This window comes from Rousettus aegyptiacus, unplaced genomic scaffold, assembly GCF_014176215.1.
Source record: "Rousettus aegyptiacus isolate mRouAeg1 unplaced genomic scaffold, mRouAeg1.p scaffold_m13_p_10, whole genome shotgun sequence".
NCBI lineage: Eukaryota > Metazoa > Chordata > Mammalia > Chiroptera > Pteropodidae > Rousettus > Rousettus aegyptiacus.
Window position 1 is genome coordinate 2,388,628 of NW_023416285.1, and position 20,632 is coordinate 2,409,259.

The 20,632-nt window shown below is 65.6% G+C and overlaps 1 protein-coding gene across 2 annotated transcripts in view; it reads right to left on the reverse strand.

Annotated features, from left to right (window-relative positions):
• The window catches only part of SORCS2 (sortilin related VPS10 domain containing receptor 2), a 219,332-nt gene that overhangs the window by 58,225 nt on the left and 140,475 nt on the right, over window positions 1–20,632 (reverse strand). The window lies entirely within an intron of this gene.

Genomic DNA, 20,632 nt, shown 5'->3' on the forward strand with positions numbered 1-20,632 from the left:
CGTTGCATTCATGTCCATGGGCACTCGCTCTGTTGGCTCTGCCCGGAGCCGGGCGACCAGGGCAAGGCTGTGGCCGTCAGCGTGGGGCTGATGACCTCCTGTGGTCACAGCGGAAACCAGGACAGAGCTGAAAGGCCGGTCATCGCCACGCCCTCGCAGCCGGGGGCGTCCTGCACCCCGGTGTGCCTGAGAGCAGCTCTCCGCGACGACGTCCCCCTCCGTGGCCTTCGCTGTGCGCCTACCGTGTGCCGGGCACGGTGCCGAACGCTTCGCGCACGCTTTCCCCCACCTTCTGATGAGGCGGTCGCTGCTGCTGCGCGGCCATGGTCCCGGGACGGGCGGCGAGTAGAGCCGGATGAACCGCGGCGGCTGGGCTGCCAGCCCCACTCTGCTCCCCGCCCACGCGGCCGTGGGCCCGATGACGGCCGGTGCCGGGGACAGAGTGGGCGCCTAGTCGGCCCTGCTCCCCGGTGGCGGGGCGCGGCCCTAGGGCCTGGCGGGGGCCTGCCCCAGACAGACGCCCCCAGGACGCCGGGGAGCCGAACGACACAGGCCAGCACTGGGGGCGAGCCCCCCGCTCTGTCAGCGTCTTCCCAGCCTCTGACCACGAACGAGTGAAGCTTTCGTTAAAGTTCTTGGGGAGCGAGTTCTGGAGGCTCCCTGAGGCCGTCGCGGTCACACGGAGACCAGCGTGACGAGGCTCTAGGTCCCCGCGAGAGCCATCAACGCCCGTGTTGGATGGAGCGGCAGGGACTCGGCCTGCACGAAGGCTCCCGGGTCCTCCCCTGCAGCACTGGGGGCGGAGGCCTGGCCACGCCCCCGCCCACGGGCCCCCCACCCCTGTCACTCAAGACACAGCGGCGCCCAGGGGGAGCTGGAGGCAGGCCGCGCTGCATGCAGGGCCTCGGGGCTGGCGCGGGGCACGTGTCTGACTCTGGAGGCGCCGTGATGGGGTGCCTGCGGGCGACAGGGGGTCCCCACCTCGCTGGCAACAGGCACGGCTTTTATCACAAGCTCAGTCCCACAGGGCACAGAACAAACGGCTTAGGAGCCCAGCAGACCCGGGCTGAATTCTGGCCGCACTATGCAGCGCGTGAATGTTGGCCGGTCCCGTGGCCCTGGGCACCGTGAGGCCGCCCTTTGAGAAGAGGCGGGACACCCACTCCCCGCCCCGCGCCCCTCCTCGTCTCCTCCTTGTACCCGCGCCTCGGGATGGGCTGGGTGGGGGCGGGCACTGGGAGGAGGGGCCCCGGGGGCTGGCGGGGAGACACCGTGGCTTCCCGCCCCTTGGGAGCTGACCCCCTGCGAGGGGCTGCACTCTGAGGCAGAACGTGGGTATTTCAGGGCCCTGCTCAGACCAGACGTCGTTAGAATCCTGCATCGTTCTCGACTCCGCTGCTAGTAACGCACAGGACTGCCGTGACTGTGCCGCTGTGCCGCTGTGACAATGTGCAGAGCTCGCCAAGCCCGTCGACAACCGCGGCGGGGGCGGTGACAGCCACGGCCCCGCTGGGCACCCGCTCCGGCAGGCGTGTGCCGTGCCGCCGTGTTCGCTGTCTGGTTCTGCCCGAGAGCCCACGCTGTGGCTGCCCCCGCTTCCCGGAGAGGGCGGCACCTCGCCCCGCGGTCGCCCAGCCCGCCCAAGGCCGAGGCGGCGAGGAGGGGGCTCCAGACCCCCGCCGGCCTCAGCCCGAGCCGCCTTCTTTGATCTGATTTATCAACTGGCTTTCTGCGTGAGATTTTGTTCGCCAAAGGCTTTTGATGTTCATAAAACATATTTCGCCGCCTTGGATTCCGTCTGATCACACCACTCCCAACACACACACACACACACACACACACACACGCGCGCGCGCGCGCTTTGCAGTCATCAGATAGATGAAAATACAGATAAAAGGCACGTAAACGGTGGCTGGCTGGCTGGATGGACGGACGGCAGGGAGGCACGATGGAAAGACAAGATTCGCAGTCAAAATATTCAGAATTTTGTCCTGGCCTCGCTCTTACAGCCGCCTGGCAGGCGCCACAAGGTCCCCGCTGCTGGGCCCCAGGCTCCCGCCCTAACGTGGAGAGGGCCGCCCAGCTGTCTGCCCGCGGGGGCCCCACGGGGCTCCTCGGAGTGGCCTTGGGCGTGGTTCGGGCACAGCGTGGGGCAGCGTGAGAGCCCAGCAAGGCTGGCACCGTGCGCCCCACCCAGAGTTCTCCGCCAGAAATCACCTCCAAAGTGCACATCCAGGGAACATGATTTCCACATGGCTGGTTTTAAAACCAAGTAATTAAGTGGTTTTACAGCCAGTTTTTCAAACGAGCTCTTTAAGTTACGAGTACAGAGCGTATCCCCGTAATAACTGGTTGCTCCGTTTCGTGATTGCTCTCGCAACGGCTTTTATAATTAGGCAGAAAAAACATCCGCCCAGGGCTGAGGCCACTGTATGGGGCTCACTTTTTGCCCTGGCGTGACCTAACCAGCTCACAGAGATGAGGCGTCCCCGTGAGGGGGTCTGGGGGTGTGGAGGGTGGCTGACGAGGACGACGGACGTCCAGCCAGGACGGAGGGACGCCCGGAGGTTTGGGCTGTGCGTGTGTGTGCATGTGTGTGTGTTTGCGTGTGCACATGTGTGTGCGTGCGTGTGTGCGCGTGTGCATGCCTCCACCAGTGTGAACAGTCCCCGCTCACCCCACTTCTCCCCGGCCTTCTCTGAGCCCTCGCAAAGGCTCAGCACCCACCGGGAGGTGGCCCCTCGCCTCGGGCTCATGGCAGGGACACTGTCACCGGGGGACACAGTGCACCTGGGCGGAGCACGCGGCACCTGTCACCCCCCCTGGGCGGACGCACCGCGGCCTCCACGCTTCACTCCTGATACGCGCGAGAGTCACGAGGAGCAGCAGAAGCCATCCAGTTGTCACGGACGACGCTGCCGGCGGCCGGGCGGAGAGCGTGTGGCCGCGGCAGGAAGGCCGGAGCGAGCGGACGCTTAGCCTCCGTCCGCCCGTCGCCGGCCGCCACCCTCCTCCCCGCACCCCGCACGCAGGAGGGCTGCCCTGGCGCACCTGCCCGTCCCCCACGGCTCCCGCACCTCCGGGCGGAGCCGGGTGTGGTTCTAACTGGCCTGACACGTGGTCACAGCAGAGCGCAGAGAGCCGGTCGATTCCCAGACCGACGAGGAGGAGCCGACGCGGCGGCCGGCTCGGACGCGGGGCCCCCACTGAGATGTCCCTGGACTGGCTGCCGGGCCAGCCCTGCCCGCAGACGCACGGCGCTCTCGGGGGGTTCGGGCGGGGCGGGGCTCTGGGAAGAACGCCTCAGCTCTTGCTTGGGACCCACCCCCCAGCCTGACCCGAGTCAGGACGTGCTGACCCTCACCTGAGTCCTGTGCTTCCGGAAACATCGAACATTAACTCCCCGTCGCCCGCTTCCTGCTCCCAAAGGAGCTACTACAAGAACCCCGCCTCACGTGACGGAGAGGCCCCTGTTTACCTGTGACAAGGCCAGACCCCAGGGTCCCGTCCTCTACTCATGAAAGGGTAGCCAAACCACGGACCCCGCGGACGGCGCAGGACGGAGGCCGGGGTCGCCGCGTGCCTTCGGGCAGGCTTCTCCCTGCACAGGCCGCCGAGGCCAGGGTCGCCGCGTGCCTTCGGGCAGGCTTCTCCCCGCACAGGCCGCCGCCAGCAGCCGCCGGCGTGACCCCTCCCGAGAACCGGCTGACGGAGTGGCGGAGCGCGGCCCGCGGCCCCTCCCCCTCCCCGTCCCAGCTCCTCCGACGTGTTTCCTGCCCCGCAAAACGACGCCCCTTCCCCCCTCGCCCGTGCGGCAGGTCGTAGCCTGAGCCCTGGCGTCACAGGGGCGCGCCTGCTGCCGGGCAGCGGGGCACCGCGCGGCGCCGTCTCCGCCCGGGGCCAGGGCGGGCAGAGGCTCCGCTGGCGTCTGCGCGCCCAGCCACGCGGCAGCACGATCCGCCTAACGGTGGCGCATCGCGGGGCGGAAGCACCAGGGGCCGCGGTCCTGCCCGTCCCTGGCCTCTCCCGCCCTCGCTTCCCGTCCGCCCGGGCCACCCCCGCCTTGCAGGTGCCGAGGTCTGGCCAGGTGTCCGCAGGGCTCTGAGTGGCAGCAGCGGCGCCTGGCGCTGATCTGGCCCTTGGAGCAGAGCCGGCATGTGGCGGGGGGGAGGCCGGGGACCAGGAAGGAGGGGCCCTGGCAGGGCACCCGCACACCCGGCCTCTGCTGCGCACCAGGGCCACCCCCGCCCCGCCCGCGAGGAGTCCGTCTGCCGGGCTTCAGCAGCCATTCCTGCCACCCGTGGCCGGGGCGCTTTCCAGCAACGGCTGCAGCGAACGCTCCCGTCCCAGCCGCTCTTCTGCAGCTGCTCCCCCGCGGAGTGGCGGAGGCTGCTTCCTCCCCCTGATTCTGGGCTGGCCTTGCGGGCTCCTCGGCCACGGCAGACATGATGTCCAGGATGTCAGAGGCTCGGCCGTAAGGAGCCTTGCACTTCCATCGGGGCCTCGAGGCTGCTCAGAAATGCTCCCTCCGAGGCCCCGGCCTCCACGACACCCGAGTCACAGGCAGAGGCCTCGCGGAGTGTGCGGGGGTTCCAGCAGGGCCCTCAGCCAACGGCGGGCATCCACTGAGTGACCGACCTAGACGTCCAGCCTCGCGGAGCCTTCGGACGACAGCAGCCCAGCCAACATCCAGCTGCGGGCGTGTGGGAGACCCAAGTGACGGCCCCTCAGCTGACCTGACGCAGCCCCTAGAACTGTGGAGATGATAGGTTGGGGTTTAGGCCAGCAAGTTTTGGGGTGCTCTGTTACGAAGTGGTACATACCCAGAGCAGCCCTGATCGGCGTTTACTTTCCAGTGGGGGAAATTACTAGCATCCATTCACCCAGCAGGAGCCAGACATTCTGTTTCATGGTTTATGTCATTCATTCATTCATTCAGTCAGTCAGTCAGTCGACACATCCTCGCAAGGTTAGACAATGGGAATTACATTTTAGGACAGACAGGCTCGGTCCTGCTGCAAGCTGACATGGTGGCTTACGTCTCGCTCACGCTGCCTGCCTGCCATGGGCAGGCGAAGGCTCTGCCCCACACGGCCATGCAGGGGCCCAGGCCAGAGGGGCGCCGCCCTGTGGACCCTGGTCTTCCCCGCTGTTGCGATGAGGACGAATGTCGAGGACTGGCAGGTGGCCTTTTCGCGGCCCCAGGGTGGCAGCGACCCTCGCCACTCTCTCTGCCCCATGGCCGCGCCTGCCGGAGGGGCAGAGGCGTGAGGCCACCCGCCAGCCGCAAGGAAAGGCGACTGGACGTGGGTGGGAGCTGCCCCGGCGCTCCACGGGCTTCGCCCACCACGGGCGAGGACGCCCAGCGGGCGCGGGGGGGGGGGGGGGGGGGGGGGGGGGGGGGTGGAGGGTGAAATGCGGAGCCCAGGTCGGACGCTCACGGAACTGACCGGCCGGCCGCCGACGTGCCCGTGCATTCCAGGGCGGCTGCCGCACGATGCTCTTTAAAAAATAATAATGAGGACGGCAATGCTGAGATAAAAGTGGACGTCGGTGGAGCCCCCGAATTAACGGACGGGGCCCGCGCTGTCGACAGCAGAGCCCGGGAGGGATGAAAGGGGCTTTGTGCAGAGGTCCGCCCCCGAAGCCGGTCCTTGCAAACTACAAAGGGGAGAAGCCCGAGGCGGCCCGCGGTGCTTAAAAGCCTCCGGCATGAAAGCCGCCTCGCTTCCCGGTGGCTTTGCCCATCTAAAGGGCTTTTTCCCTCGCCCGTGGCCTGCTGGGGCATTCTGTGGGTGGAAATGGCCCCCACGTAACCCTTTGAGGAGCCTGGAACGGCCCCTGGGGGCTGACACACGGGCATGGGGAAGGAGTCGCTGTCCCAGAGGGGGACGGCGGGGGACGGGAGGAGACCCGTCCAGGCGCCGGGCCGCGGGCACTCCCAACACAGAGCCTCCGGGATTCACCTGCACCGAGGCGCTGGGGGTGTGGCGGGAGCTGCTGCAGAAAGCCCTGGGGGGCCGGGTGGGGGGGCTGGCCCAGCCGTGGCTTCGTCTGTGTGCCGGGCCCCGAGCTGCGGTGCGCCAGGGCGTGGGGACATGACTCGTTGCCCAGCCGCGCAGGGCCAGTGAACAGGGCCCCGCCGACACCATCCTCCAGCATGCTGCGGGGGAGGCATTTTCCACATGACCAGGCGACAGAGCCGACCCCGCCACGAACCAAGCAGCTTAAACTAGACAAACTTGTGGTCTTACGGCTCCGGAGGTCGGAGGCGCCGCACGGGCAGCTAGAGGCCCCTGGGGAGAACCCGTGTGGGGCTGCCCACTCCGGCTCCCAGGGGCCCCTGGCCCCCCTCGTCTTCACAGCCAGCGGGGCCGCTGTCTCCATGCCATGGCCCCCTCTGGCTGCAGCCCAGAAGGGGTCATCGCTGTCCAGGACCCTCGGGTGGCCCTGGGCCACCGGGAGCGTCTGGGGGTGTCCTTCTGCCACGTCAGGTCACAGAGGCGACGGCTCCCGCGAAGCCGGTCCGGACGCCGGGGTCGGGCACGCCGCCCTCCGCGGCTGGGCTCTGTACACCGGTGGGAGCTGGGCTCGCTGCCCACAGCGGCGGCTCCTGCTCCGGTCGGCGCCCGGCTCAGAGACCATCGGACGGGGAAGGGTGTGGGGCGCGGGTCGCCTGGGCCACCGCCCCGGCAGGCAGGGAGACAGACTGACGGCCCGAGTAAATTCCACGCGCCTCTCTTCCATGGACACTCGCCGTGGCCACAGAGCCCGGGCGTGAGGCGGCCGCCGTGCCTGTGGCCGGCCCCAGTGGGAGTGGGGGATCGCCGTGAACCTGGGGGTGACCAGCAGGCCCCAGTGAAGGAGCGTGGGACGAGGCGACCGGGGGCCTGGCTCTGTTTCCCGTCAGTGGTGTGACCTGGTCAGTTTCCACATCTCAGGAATGGGACAGTCACCCACCTCCCCCGTCCACGGGGTTCGTGCGGATCTAAAGTGGCAAAGCACAGGGAAGTGCCCCCACGTCCCCGCGGGCCCGGCCTGCCTCCCGGGAGGAGCAGCCCTCTCGGGACTCCGGCCAGGGCTCTTCCTGTCCTGGGGGATTTCTCTTCACGCAGCCCTGGGCGGTTCGGAGGACAGACAGGGCCATGGTCCCCTTCACAGTGTTTCCACGGGTCCTTTCCTCTCTGAAGTTAGCAAATGGCGAGGGCCCCAACGGGCAAGACAAAGGCGCAGCTATGAATATGCATGACTCATTCAGCACCCAAACCCCGAAGCCCTTCCCGAGTCGGGGCGCACCGCACATTTAAATCCAAATTAGTCGTGATTTGCTGTTGGGACGAATCACCGGGAAGGTCATGTTTTCCGTGTGATGTCTTCTCCCTGACAAGCGAGGCCGCGTCCCCGCCGGGCACACACACAGCCCAGCAACGCGCCTTTCCTCCTCGTCGACCTGCGACCCAGAGCTGCACCCCAAGACGGCCGTGGGCGGCCGCTCCCGCGCGCGGCTCTCCGGCGGGGACGCCCCCTGCCCTGTCTCCCGGCTTCTCCCGAGGCGTCACTGCTCACCCCCAGCTCCGGCGCAGACACAGACCCCCCGAACCCCCATGTCCGGAGGTCTGGGTTCGAATCCCGCCCTGCCATTTCCCCGCGAGTGGCCACGGCCACGTTAGTGACCTCTCTGGGCCTCAGTCTCCTCATCCGCAGCAGGAGGGCGCCAACGGCGCCTGCCCCTCGGGTCACCACGAGCACCGCCACACGCGTGGGGCCCGACCTGTCCACCGCCAGGTGACACGCCCACGGGTGCCACTCCTGTTGACATCTTCACGTCCGCTGACATTGTGCATACCGCCAGCCACCTAGGTCACATGCTCCGCCCCCGAGTCCCTCCCAGCCTCTCCGCCCTCACTCTCAATGTGGCACGTCTCCCTGGACTATCGTGATGGCCTCTTGCGGGCCTCACAGACTCTGCGGGCTCCTCCCGGGAGGATCCGGACTGTTTGACATCACCCTGCCCTGCCGACGACCGGGTCCTGCAGCAGGCTCCGTGGGAGGCTCACCACACACTCTGTCCCCTGGGCTGCAACACTCATCTGCTTGGCTCCGATTGCCAGTGACCCCCAGAGGACCACCCCATGCCCAGGGCCTTTGGGAAGTGTCCCAGCCTGGGCTGAGTTAGTGACCAGCCTGCAGGGCGGGCTCCCGGGGCCCCCCACCCAGCGGGGGCCAGAGCAGACGCCCCACTCAGAGGGCAAGTTCGAGTGCAGCCGTGCCTCCTGACAGAAGACGATCCAGTGGCCACGAGAGAAGCCCAAGGCCAGCTTCGCCTGGCGCATCTCACAGCGCGAAGCCGGCTCCAGCGTCATCGATGCCAGAGCAAGGGGACTGCGATGCGGTTTGGCCGCCGGACGGAGGACGCAGGGCGAGGCGGACGGCGGGAGACGTGGCCCCGACAGACACGCACCCCGAGGCAGGCGGGCGGGCGGCACGTCCCACTTTAATGCCCGCTGATCTCCTCTCTCTGGGGACCCCGCATCAAGGACAAAGGACACCGCGAGCTGTCAGACAGACGGGAAAACTCTGTCCCCAGCGGCTCTGACGAATCCTGCAGGGACATTTTTTACAGCTAGAGAAATTGGTTTTAAAGGCCCGATGAAGTGCATTCTGTTGTTACAGAAAAACAATCCATCTTTGTTCGTTGTTGCTACTGAGATGACAAATTGATTCTTTAAAAAAAATATCCTTGCTCCATGTCCCTGGGGCTAGCCCGACTATGAGAACACGGTGCCCTGGAGAGGGACGGCCCACTCTGCTCCAAGGAGCCCCCCCCCCCGCCCCGGGGCAGAGGCGGGGCTGCTGCAGCCCGAGGCTCCCACAGTGAGAAAGGGGGGACAGGACGAGGCCTCCCCAACAGCCTGCTTCACGGTTCAGGTGACGGGGAGGCAGACAACCAGCTGGAGCCCACCGCCTCCCTGGTGAGCGTCAGACTGGGGGCTGGGGATGAGGCAGCTCCGGGCAGCGGGGGTCTCCACGGAAACCTGGCGGGCAACGCCTCGGGCCTTATCAGCCCACTGGCCCCCGGCCCAGCGCCCGCTCACAGCCAGCACGCCTCGGCCTCACCACTCCCGACAGCGGCATGCCAACCGGGCACGGACCCGAGAGGCACCTCTCGTCTGGCCCGTCTCGCTGTGTCCCAGGGCACGTTCGTTTGTGGGGTGAAGGAAGGAACCAACCTGGTCACATAGGCACCGTGTTGCCAAAACGGGAGGCCTAGGCCCAGCCGGGACCACGGAGTGCCGAGAAGGTGGCGGCAAGGCCGTGGGCGCCTGTGGGCGCCCATCACAGGAGCCCCTGTCAGCACACGGGGGCCCCGTCAGTCAGCACACGGGGGCCCCCCATCAGTCCGCACACGGGGGCCCCCGTCAGTCCGCACACGGGGGCTCCTTCAGGAATAATGTACTCGCGAGGTAGTATCCTCGGAGATTCGAAAGCACGCGCCAGCGAACATCGGCCCACGCGGGCCCGGAGCCGCTCCGCTGACAAGCGCCCAGAGGCAGGAACGCCCCGAGGCCCGTGCGGGGGGGCGGCGGGGAGCGGAATGGAGGCGCATGCGCACGACGGGACTTTCCTGGCCGTCAGAAGAAACTACAGCGCGGGTGACTCTGGGAAGCGTCACGCAGAGCGGGAGAGGCCACGCGCAGAGGCCACGCGGCCGGGCCGTCCGCCCGCACCGTCCAGCCGGGCAGGGCCAGAGACAGCAAGCGCGTTCCGGTCGGCGGCCATGGCGGGGCGCGGGGTGGGAGGCACTGCTTCGGGGCGCAGTGTTCCAGGGAGACGGGGTGTTTCGGAGCTGGGCAGGGTGGGCGCACAGCACTGTGGGCGCCCGAGGGCCACGGCACGGTTCAGGGCGACATGGCGAATTTTACGCCGTGCGACCGGCCCCTTCGCTGAGAAGGCGGAATGTGGAGAAAGGGCGACATCGACAACGGTCCGGTCCTTTCCGTCTGATGAAAAGAAGCGCGTCAGGTACTGAGGACCCAGGAAAGGGGTGCGGAACGAGGCACAGAGAGGTGAAGCGCCCGGCCCTAGGCCACACGGGGCTGCCGGGGGCTATGCGCGGGGCTTGCCACCTTCCAGGACAAGGAGCCCCCTCTGGGTCACTGACTCCCAGAGGGGCACGACCACCTCCCTGCCCGCGACGTCCGGGCCGCACGCAGGTGTGAGCTGATGGGCCGCGTCCTGCCTCTTCCGATGACCGATGACCGGGACCCGCGTTACCCCATCTCCAGCAGCCTGGGTGTGGCCGGCCACCCCCGAGGGCCCCCTGGCGGAGGCAGGTGGTGCTAGGTGCTCTGATGGGATGAGTGGCAGGGGCCACGGCCACAGCTCCAGCCGACCGTGTCACGGCCACACCTGGCCCGCAGACACACCGGCCGTGCCAGCACAGGAAGTGGTGACCTCCACCGCAGGAAACCAGGACAGAGATGCCGACGACTGTCCGCCACCGCCCGGACTGGAGAGATGGCCATGGCCCAAGAGCCGAGGGGCTGGACTGGAAGCCTGGCGGCCGGTTCCCGGGCCATTTGCCACCGGAAATGGAGCAGGCCCTCCCGGCCAGCCGGAGGGAGCGTGGTGCCCCCCCCCCACCAGCCACCTGGCTCCCGGACCACACCCGGCTGTCGGGAAGGGGTGCCCACTCTGCCGCTGCGGGGTCTGTCTGCACGTGGCCCCAGCACTTCCGGACCTGCCTGTCCCTCTCTTGCTAAATCTCTTCAGTGACAAAAGTTCTCCATGAACGGGTGACAGGAGCCGGGCCGGGGGCTGGGGAGCTGCAGAGAGGCCGATGGCACCCCGGGGGCAGGGAGGGCTGGGCGAGTAACTTTGCACGGAACCCCTAAGAGCAGAGAGGGGAGAGGCTGCCGCCCTGGCCCAGAGAGCTGGGGACACCACGTAATGACAGCCAAGAGCTGAGGCCGCCCTGCTGGGCCACGGGGCGGGAGGGGCCCAGACCCGCGGGGACAGCGGACAGCATGGTGGGGGAGGGGGCCCGGGACGCGCACCTCCTTCCGCGCGGTGATGCTCTCCTTTGTCAGCGGCAGATAAATGGGGAAAAAGAAGAAAAAGCCAGCATGGCGCTTGTGACGGGCCACCACCACCGAGCAGAAAGGGACGTCGCCCTGTGGGTCCGGAGAGGCGTCTCTCTGAACCGGCCGGCCTCTGAAGCCCGACGCGACGCATGGCCACGTGGCCGGCGTCCTCGGTGCGATGGGAGGGGGCAGGCCTTTCAGAGGCGCAGGGCTGAAAGGGACGTCTCGGGGGACGAGCAGAATTTAAATGCGGAAGAGGAGCCGGGGATGTGTTCACAGAAATTCCTGTGAAACGCTCCCAGCATGTAGCAGGAGATGATGCGTCAGTAAAGGGAACAGGAGGAAGGGAAACGGCCGTGAAGACCGGCACTCGGGGTCTGTCCTCAGAGCCACGAGCGTCCTGCAGAGGGACCGGGACGGCCATCGCAGGGCGGCCATGCGCGGTGGAGGACGGGGTCCGCGGGCCGAAGCCGCGTGCCCGAGACAAAGCCCCTGACGGACGTGCGCGCCGCACCCCGGCCAGAGCGGAGGGCACCAGGGCAGGGGGTGGTGGGCGCAGGCCGGCGCCGCCGCGAAGCCAACGTTAGGCGGGGACGGAGCCTCCCCCCATCCCGGACGCCCGGCAGAGATGGGGTGCGGTCCACGGCCACTCTGCTGTGGCGGAGCCAGCGAAAGAAAGCCCCAGAATGCAAGGGCGACACCCCAAAGTCAGAAAAGCCCGACTCTGCCCCCATTTCCATCGCCCTACCTTGTCACGGTGCCACCTGACACTCGTCCCCAAACACAGCGCTGGGAGACAGATGTGTTCTGCCCGACGGACCCGAGTCAGAACCACTGACTCCGGCATGAGGCAGACGCCTGTGAACTCACACCTACAGCTGCAGCAAATGCGGCCTCGCAAGGCGGACACAGCCGTGGGCGGGCTGTCCCTCTGCGGGGCCGGCGGGCAGCCCCCCGCGGCGCCCCTCCTCTGGCTGCCGGGCTCTCCCTGCCCCCGTCCCACGCGCCGGCCCCCGCCTTTCCTTCGCAGCCCCACGGACTGCAGACCTCACTCGGGGCGACGATTCAGCCGGACGGTCATCGTCCCGGGCGGGCCCACGCCCCACGTCCAGCCTTCACAGCCCGCCGCGCCTATTTTCTGCTGAAGGAAACCTGGCCCCCAAAACCACGTCCTTCGGGCTTACACGGTGGTCTCAGATCCTCGCTTTCCTCCTGCCCCCTCTTCGACCGTCCGCCCGACAAAGCAAGTCTGAGGACCCGTTACCCGTCAGACGAGACTGCGCCCCTTCCTTCCCTCGGCGTGGCCACTGAGGAGCGGGGGAGAGGGGGTGCACCGGGGACCAGGCGACGGCCGCAGCGCAAGCCACGCCCCTCGTCCGCACGGCGTCCACCACGGCGTGTCCTTCGCGTGGGCAATCTCTCGCACGGGCGGGCGCGGGCAGGGGGTGATGACGCCCGTGGGCCCGGGCTTCTGCGGCGGGGTGTGCACGGGAGGCAGGCGCGTGGTCCCCCGGCACCTGACTCACTGCGGAGGCAGCTTCGTTGCCCGGAGCGGGACTGGCGGAGGGACTGGCCTGCTGCCCAGGAAACCCTGGACTGTGCCCATTTCTGTCAGGGCGAGCCCCCGGGTGAGTCCCAGGCTCTCCAGACCCCAGTTCTGCCTTCGGCAAGGTGGAGGGGTGACGGCAGGGACCGAGCTCCCGAGAGGACTGCGTGCCCATCGCGTGCCTCGCCTGCCACCCCCACGGCTCGGGGCTTCGCTGAGGCTGCTCTTTCAGTTTCGGAAGCATGGCCTGGGCGGGACGCAGCCCAGGTGTGCGCGTCTGGTCAGCAGACTGGACACCGGGACCGAGTACTGCGCTGCGTGCGGGCTCCCTCCGCGCCCGACGCGGAGCCCCGATCGCCCGCCCGCTTCCCGTCCGATCGCCCAGGCCATGCACGATGCAGCCGATGCAGCCGGCCTTCCCGGAAGCCCCACCGCAGGGTGGACTCGGCGTCAGGAGGCAGCTCGCGGGCAGGGAGCGAGGACGGGGACACGGCCGTGACACCGGGCAAGCCTGCGGCAGGCGGCACAGCACGTGCACAGCCGCTCGCTCCAGGTCTAAGCGCCGGGCGTCCGGAGTGGGTCCTGCGCTGACGCAGGCAGAGCCGTTCCTGGACGGCCTTCTGGAGTCGGGTCAAGGGTGCCGAGCGTGACGCCAACAGTTTCTGCGTCAGCAAATGTGTAGCGAGCACCCACTACGTGCCAAGTTCACAGGAGTCGCAGCCCGTGGATGAGCCCAGGGCACGTGGGGGCCGAGCCCAGGGGGCTGGCAGCAGGGAGGGCGGAGCCAGAGGACGTGGGTGGCTGGGATCCGCTGGGTCACTCAGGCCGCTTCCCGGCCGAAACCTCTGCTGCCGTCGCTCACGGAACCGCCCGGGCCGGCGGCAGATCTTCAGTGGAGGGGGCATCCGAGCAGAGGCTGGACCCCCCTTGCCAGATGCGGGCTGCGCGCCCGTGGGTAGGAGGGTGGGAGAGAGCAGGCCAGCCTCAGGGACCCCCGGTCTCGCTCTTCCGCCATCCTCCCATCGTCGACGACCTTCGTTCGACAGTGCGCGCCCCCCCTTCCTGAACGCCCCGCTGCCGTGAGGAGCAAGCGCCTGGGATGTGTGCGGCTGACGTGACCGTTTGCCGTGAAGGGCCGCGGGAGGCGGGGCGGAGCCGTGACACGGTCATGGCCTTTCTGGTCACACGTCTGCAAATTCGAAGCCGTCGCGGTCCTTGCCGCGCTGTGTGGCGATGCCGGGCCTTGACTTACCCTCTCTGAGCGCCGGTTTTGACACAGGCAAAACGGGGGCAATGACGCCTTCATTTCAAAGGGTTTTTTTGTTTGTTTGTTTTTGTTTTTTGAGCATTAGAATGAATGGCTGTAAATGCCTTAGCATCGCGCCGAGAACGTAATATGCCTCCGGTAAGTGACAGCGAATGGCAAAAATGGCCACGTCGTCCTTATTTAAATCATAGACTATTTTGAAGCCGTTAAAATGATGCTTACACAGCATTCTCAATAATAGGGGGAAATATTTGTATGATAACTACTCAGAGTACAAAGGTGCCTCAACTATATAACAAAGGTTCGTGGAAGAAAGACAAAAAAATGTGTGGACCGGAACTTCACAGGCGCCCGCTTCCAGGAGGTGGGTTTCCGGGCGAGCAACGCTGCTTTTCCGTGAGCAGCATCGCCGGGCAGGTGGACTCCGGGACTCAGACCCGAAAGGGTTCCGGGCACAGTGGGGCCTGGCTGGGGCTCCCAGGGTCGCTGACCCAGCGGCCCCAGCGCGTAGCCCGGTCAGCACCACGGACAGCGCCCGGGCCCGCCCACGCGCTTGTGCACCTGGGGGCTTCTGGCCTTTGCGGATTTGCGGGCCCCAAACGCCCAGGCCGGCCCCCCGACCCCACAGTGGGTGCTCTCCCACGCAAGCCGCAGTCCAGGCGCGAGGACGGAGGATGGCGGGGGCCTCGCTTCCGCTGTACCCCAGCGTCTGCCACGGTCTTCACCCAAAGGGCACCGACTTCGTTCTAACGCGCGCGGTTTAAATCCTCCTTAACGCACAGCGAGGAGAAGGGAGGTGCGGAGAGCCTGTCCCCGCGGCCCCCTCACACCCGACGCCACGCTGCCGCTGCGACCCCGGCTCTCTGCCGGCACGGGAGCCAAACAGGGCGTCTGGCTGGTTTTCTTTAAGAGTGAGGCCGAGTGTCTCCCCCGGGTTCATTAGGGTTTGTATTGAAAGTTATTTTACTGACATCGGTAGAAGACACAACGAAAAGTTGGTCTGTGTCTTCCTGGCCCTGCGGCCTCGGGGACACTGGGGGCAGGTCCCAAAGGACGAGCGCCACCAAAAAGAGCAGCCTGAGGCGGGGAAGGGACCAGGACTGTGCCCCGGCCTGGCTCCTGCGCACAGCGGTCGTGCCGGGACAATGAGTTCTCAGGTCTCGCTTTGCTGGGCCGTCCGTGGGGACAACGACGCCCACTTGCAAGAGGTGCGAGGATGTAATGAAATCACGCAATCACGCTGCGGGTGGCGGTGGGGGCGTGGCCTGGGTGGGCGTGGCCTGGGTGGGCGTGGGAGTGGCCTGGGTTGGGCGTGGTCTGTGTGGGCGTGGCCTGGGTGGGCGTGGCCGGGTGGGGTGGGCGTGAGCGTGGTCCGGCCAAGGGCATGGAGTTTTGTAGGCACACAGTATACGGCCACTGTTATAAAATAAAAATAATCATGATACTACAAGCGAATGTTAAAACGACCCACACATCGTTATCCACGGATGGGAAAAATGAGGAAAGATACAGGACATTCTCACCGAGGTCGCACAGAAGTACGGGACGTCGTCTTGGGTGTGGGGGACCCTGTGTGCTCGGCCTGAGGGGCCGGCGGCACCTGGACCTGCTCAGGCACCCGACACGCTGACATGACGTGGCAGCTGCGGTCCACGCCGCGTATTCATTCGTTCATTCACTCCAGCCTGGCAGAGACAGAGGCACGTGCGCGCGGGCGGGCGGGCGGAAGTCAGCCCCAAACGGCCCCGAGCCCACGCCGGCCAGACTTCGGAGGCACCGGGAAGCAGTTAGCGAGGGGCGAGGAGGGCCCCCGTCCAGCACGCGCCAGCACAAGCCAGGCCGGCGTTTCCCGTGTGCCCCCTGCGGCCACCGGCGTTCGCAGCCTCCAGCTCCCCGTGGCGAGGTCAGCCTCTGGCCCGAGCGCGCCGGCCCTCCTCCCCAACGGAGGCTCCACGTCCAGATTCGGCTCTCACTCTGCCCCTCCGGTCACGCCGTGCAGACGCTCCTTGGTCACCGCTTCTCACATGAGCAGGCCTTGGAGCACGAGCTCCTCGGGCCTTTGCCCAGCCGGCTCCCGCTCATGCCTCGACGCCCCGCAGGACGTCCCCTTTGCCGTGAGGCACATCTGTGAATCCACCCGCCCCTCCGAGGCACCGCGCTTGGCGCCCGGCGGGCACTCGATGGCGTTGGGCCCTTTCCTACGGCTTCCTTTTGCTAAATCCAAGGAGTCACGAATATGAGTTGATGAAGTCAACTCTTTTTTTTAAGGTCTTCGAAAACTGATTTCTGGAAGTAGGCTTGTGTTTTTACAATGAGATTGCTCACCGATAGATTCTTCTTGACTTATTACAGCACGTAGAGAGCCACGCCCCTGGTGACTCACAGGCCGGACCCGTGTCTCCCTTTGCTGTGAGGAGAACGCTCCGGCCACACCCGGGTCCTCCGCGGAGGAGCAGGCTGCCATGTGAAGCCCCCTCTGGTGCCGATTGATCCCGCTTTCTGGGAAGAATCCTCCGCTGCTGGAGCTCATCCTGGTCCTTCCCAACTTACCACGTCCTAACAGCTGTGTGACGGTCATTAAAATCCTGCTTGTTCGTTGAGATACGACCCTCCGTCCCCCTCCCCGAAATGCGACAGCGGCAAGTTCATCCACAGATAAACCACCCGAGCTTTTCAGAAAACGACTTTCTTAATTATGAACCCAGATTGTTCATTTGTCAAATTACTGAACAGAAACGGCAACACGGGACTGTCTGCCTCGCTCACCCCACGCAGACCCTGGACCACGGGCCGCTCGCCAGTCAGACACCGGCTCTGCTGGACCCGGCTCGGAACGGAAGGCCACGGGCGGTCGGTCACCTTCCCGGGGACACCATGCAAACATGCCAGCCAGTTCTATGGTCTGGGTCGGCAGGGAGCTGGTGGCTGCCTGCCGAGCGCTCGCGATGCGGCCGGTGTGATGAGGAACGGAAATTTAAATTGAACTTAATTTTAATGAATTAAAAATTCAAAAACAGATATTTGATGCGGTTGCTGGGGAAACCAGAGTAACTCCGGAACAACTTGTGTGTGGGAACCCACTTTTTCAACTGCAAATGCTATGAACTCTAAGTATAGATCAAGCGCTCGGTGACCACCTTGGGGCCCGGCCTCTGCGCTCTGGGAATAAGGCAGACGCTGGGTTTCAAAGCGCAGAGTGAGAACAGGGAGGGTCTCCTGTGATTGTCACGGGACATGATAACGCTGCCTCAGAGAGCCAGCCCCCCGCCGCTGGTTCTCCTTGCTTCCGAGCGTGGCTTTGGGGAAGTCAGAAGTTACGTGCGAGGTTCGCATGACGTCTCTGTGGGCTGCGCAGGCGCAGAGTGGGGAGGGGCCGGTGGGAGGGCTTCTCGCTCCGTCTCCCACCCCCTCCGCTGTCATCAAACCCAAAATGGTGACTCCCCCGCTCCCCCTGGCTGGCTCTACCAACAACTCCTTAAACCAGGCAGTCGGCAGTTAGAACCAGTGTCGACTCGGGGGGCCTGTTCTCAGCAGACACGGGGTCCACCCCTCCCCCCGAAAACGGGCTCTCTGTGCTTGTCCCTGCCAGGAGAAAGAAGCACCTTGTCCCCCGCTACCGGACCACCCCGGCTGTCTTTAAAAGCTGCGTCCGTCGGGGTGGGCTGCCCAGAGTGACACCTTTCCAAAGAGGACAGGATGGGAATGAGCCAAGAAACCCCCCTCAGCCAGGCGAGCATGGTTGGCACCCGTGGGGCCGGGGCATCCTGGTGGGACCGGCCCTCCGCCCACTGGGAGGACAAGGGCACCTTACCTCCGAGGGCTTTCTCCTGCTAACCCCAAGTCTAGCGCTAGAGAAACTCCAGGCAAACCCTGACGGAGAGATATTCTGAAACTTACCTGGCCGGGACCCTTGAGAAATGCCAAGGTCCCCAAAGGCAAGGGTCTGAGAAACGGTCACCCTGGAGCAGCCTCAGGGAGACGTGACAGCTAAGTGTGATGTGGCATCTCGGGTGGGGACGTGGAACGGAACACGGGCCTCACACAAAAGCGAAGGACATCCGAACGCAGCCCAGAGCCCAGGTAGGGGCGTGTGGGCGTGGCCCCCGTGAAAACGCACCTCTGAGGGGAAGGCGCCGGCCACGCGGGACCCTGGGTGTGGGGCGCACGGGCTCTGCGCTACCTTCACAACGTGTCTGTGACTCTAAAACTGCCACGTGATTTAAATCTCTAGAACCATTTTCACTTGAGAAATAAACATGGGCGTTGGGTCCGCAGACCTGTGTCCGAAGCTCAGCTCGGGTGGACGGCGGAGAGAGCTAAGGCTCACCCAGCGCCCACGTGCCCCCTGCATTTCCATGTCCCTTGGGGCAAGCTGGGCCATGTGACTGGCTCTAGCCGACTGGCTGGCCGTGCGCGAGAGGGTGCCTGCCACTTCCTGACTGAGGGAGCTAAGAACGAAGCACCCCGAGATGGAGGGGAGCCCCCAGCAGCCGGGGAGCGCCCGAGGGGGAAGTGGTCTTGCCTCGCGTTGGACCACTGTGGTGTGAAGCATGCCTGTCACGGCGGCCGAGGGGCAGGTCTGCAGCTCCAGCCGCTGTGCGAGCTCAGCTGGTCTGTGTGTCGTCGGCACACCGAGGTGTGGGGTGCTGGGGAGGGGAGGTGGCTGGTGCGAAGGACAAGCACGCTCACCACCCTGGAGCAGGTGCCTGGGTGGAGACGCCCACCGGCTGGGCCGTTCTCTCGCAGGTGGGCAGCGTCTCACGAGCGTGCCGCTCGGTGGGACGTCTTGGTCCCCAGTGCGGTCTCCGTTTCTGGCCGTGTACCTAGGCTCTGTCTTCACAGTCCGTTTAGGGGAAAGTCCAGGAAGCCTGGGGCAGGGGCTGGCATGTTCTGTCTGGGAAATCACTGGTGTCCCGGAGAGTCCCCTGCCCTAGCAGCTGTCCGCCATCCTGGCGCGGTCCAGGCTTCAGGGTAGGGTCACCCTCTTTGCCTGGCTGAGGGAGAGGGTGGCCGGGGGGCAAAGACGCCTTCCTGAGAATCGTTACTTTCCACACGAAAGCAAGGAAAACGCCTGGTCAGCTCAGGGTCAGAGACCTCAGCTGCACCACACACGCCCCTAAGGGCCTGTAGAAATCCGCCTCACGGGGTCCCCCGCTCTCGGGGAGAAAGGTCCTTATTCCCCTGCCAGTTCTACACTTTGTTAAAAGTATAGCAGGACTTTTGAGGACACACACTAGCTAATTTATATGGGACAGATAACTAGTTCATTGCTCTCTAATTACGTGACACTTTGAATCCATATCTCAGCCATGTCCTTAGGTCTCTATTTATGGCTTGCGTGGCGCACACTTACTGAGCCCGCAACCATTAAGGATGCCACAATTTTTGGAGCAGGCTGCACTGACGATTAGAGCGTAATTACCCGTGTAATTATTCTCTTATACCCAAGTAATTACATGGTGGTATCATTTGTGTATTACAATTTATTCATATACCTAATCACAGTCTCCTTTCACAAACTGGGACCCGGCCCAGGAGGCACTAATCAATTTTTTTAAATAATGTAAAAGTCGTCTGATGAGAAGCTCAGCTGCCGGACTGCCTCACGGCCTCGGGCACAGGGAGAGGCGGGGATGGTCCAGGTGGAGGGCAGAGGGATTGACCCTGACACCAAGTTCACAGGCGAAGCCCAGCCAGCTGGACACCGAGGCGTGAGGGTGTGGCGCTGAGGCCGCCGGGCCGAGCCCCCGGGGCGGGCACTTTGCTGCGGCCGGGGCAGGGGCCTGTCTGCGTGGCGCAGCCCACGGCCGCCCGGGCCCAGCACGCTGACCCGCCTGTGCTGGGACCGTTTTCCTGCCCATCTTGTCTCCTGGACTTGGAGACTCACAATGGCGGGACCCTCGCAGGGTCCTTATTCCTATCCGTGGTGGAAAGGGGTGTGCCCCGAGGGGAGGAGGGGCTCGGTCCGCACCTGCCCACCCAGGCTGCACGGACAGGCCTGGAGCTCTGGCCCGAGAACCCCACACGCGACCGCAGTGCCTTCGGCGGTGGAGGGCGGGGGTGGGGGAGGCGTGTGCTGAGGTCAGCCCAGGGGCACCTGGTCACTCCCCTTGAGAACTGCGACCACGTTTTCATAACTGTCAAGCATGTTTCGCATAGCAAGCTAAAAGCAGTCATCTCATCGCAAAGTGCAGCCGAGAGGGCCCAGACAGCTCCGGTGAGCGGCCGGCACGTCTGTCCACACGTGCCCCGAGCTCTCTGATGGGTCCTCGGTCCATGCAGGTCCTGCCCAGTGCAGGATCCCAGGACCCTGGGCTGCTAACTCAGCGTGACCGTCCCAGCCCGAGCACCCGCACACGCGCCCCGGCATCCCAACCCCCCGACGCCCCTCCGGTGCCCAGCCGTGGCGGGCACTCTCTCGGCTCATCGCTGTCTGAGCATCTACCTGCGCCCGTGGGCCGGCCTCGTGCGAGCAAGGCCACTTCTCATCCCCTATGTCACGACTCTGTGCGAGCCGTGGCCGGTCACCTCCCACTTCCTGCGAGGGACCTGGTCTGCCCGAGACACAGCTGCTCTCTGGATGGAGTCGAGGGTGCAGGGGGGCTCTGACCCTGGTCTGGGGTCCCCAGGCGGCCAGGAGGCCACTGTGGGTTTGCAAAAGGGCCTTCTCAGGAAACCGGGGGAGGGGGGGCCCGGCAGCCTCGAAACGGCTGAGTGACATGTTTCACGGCCGGG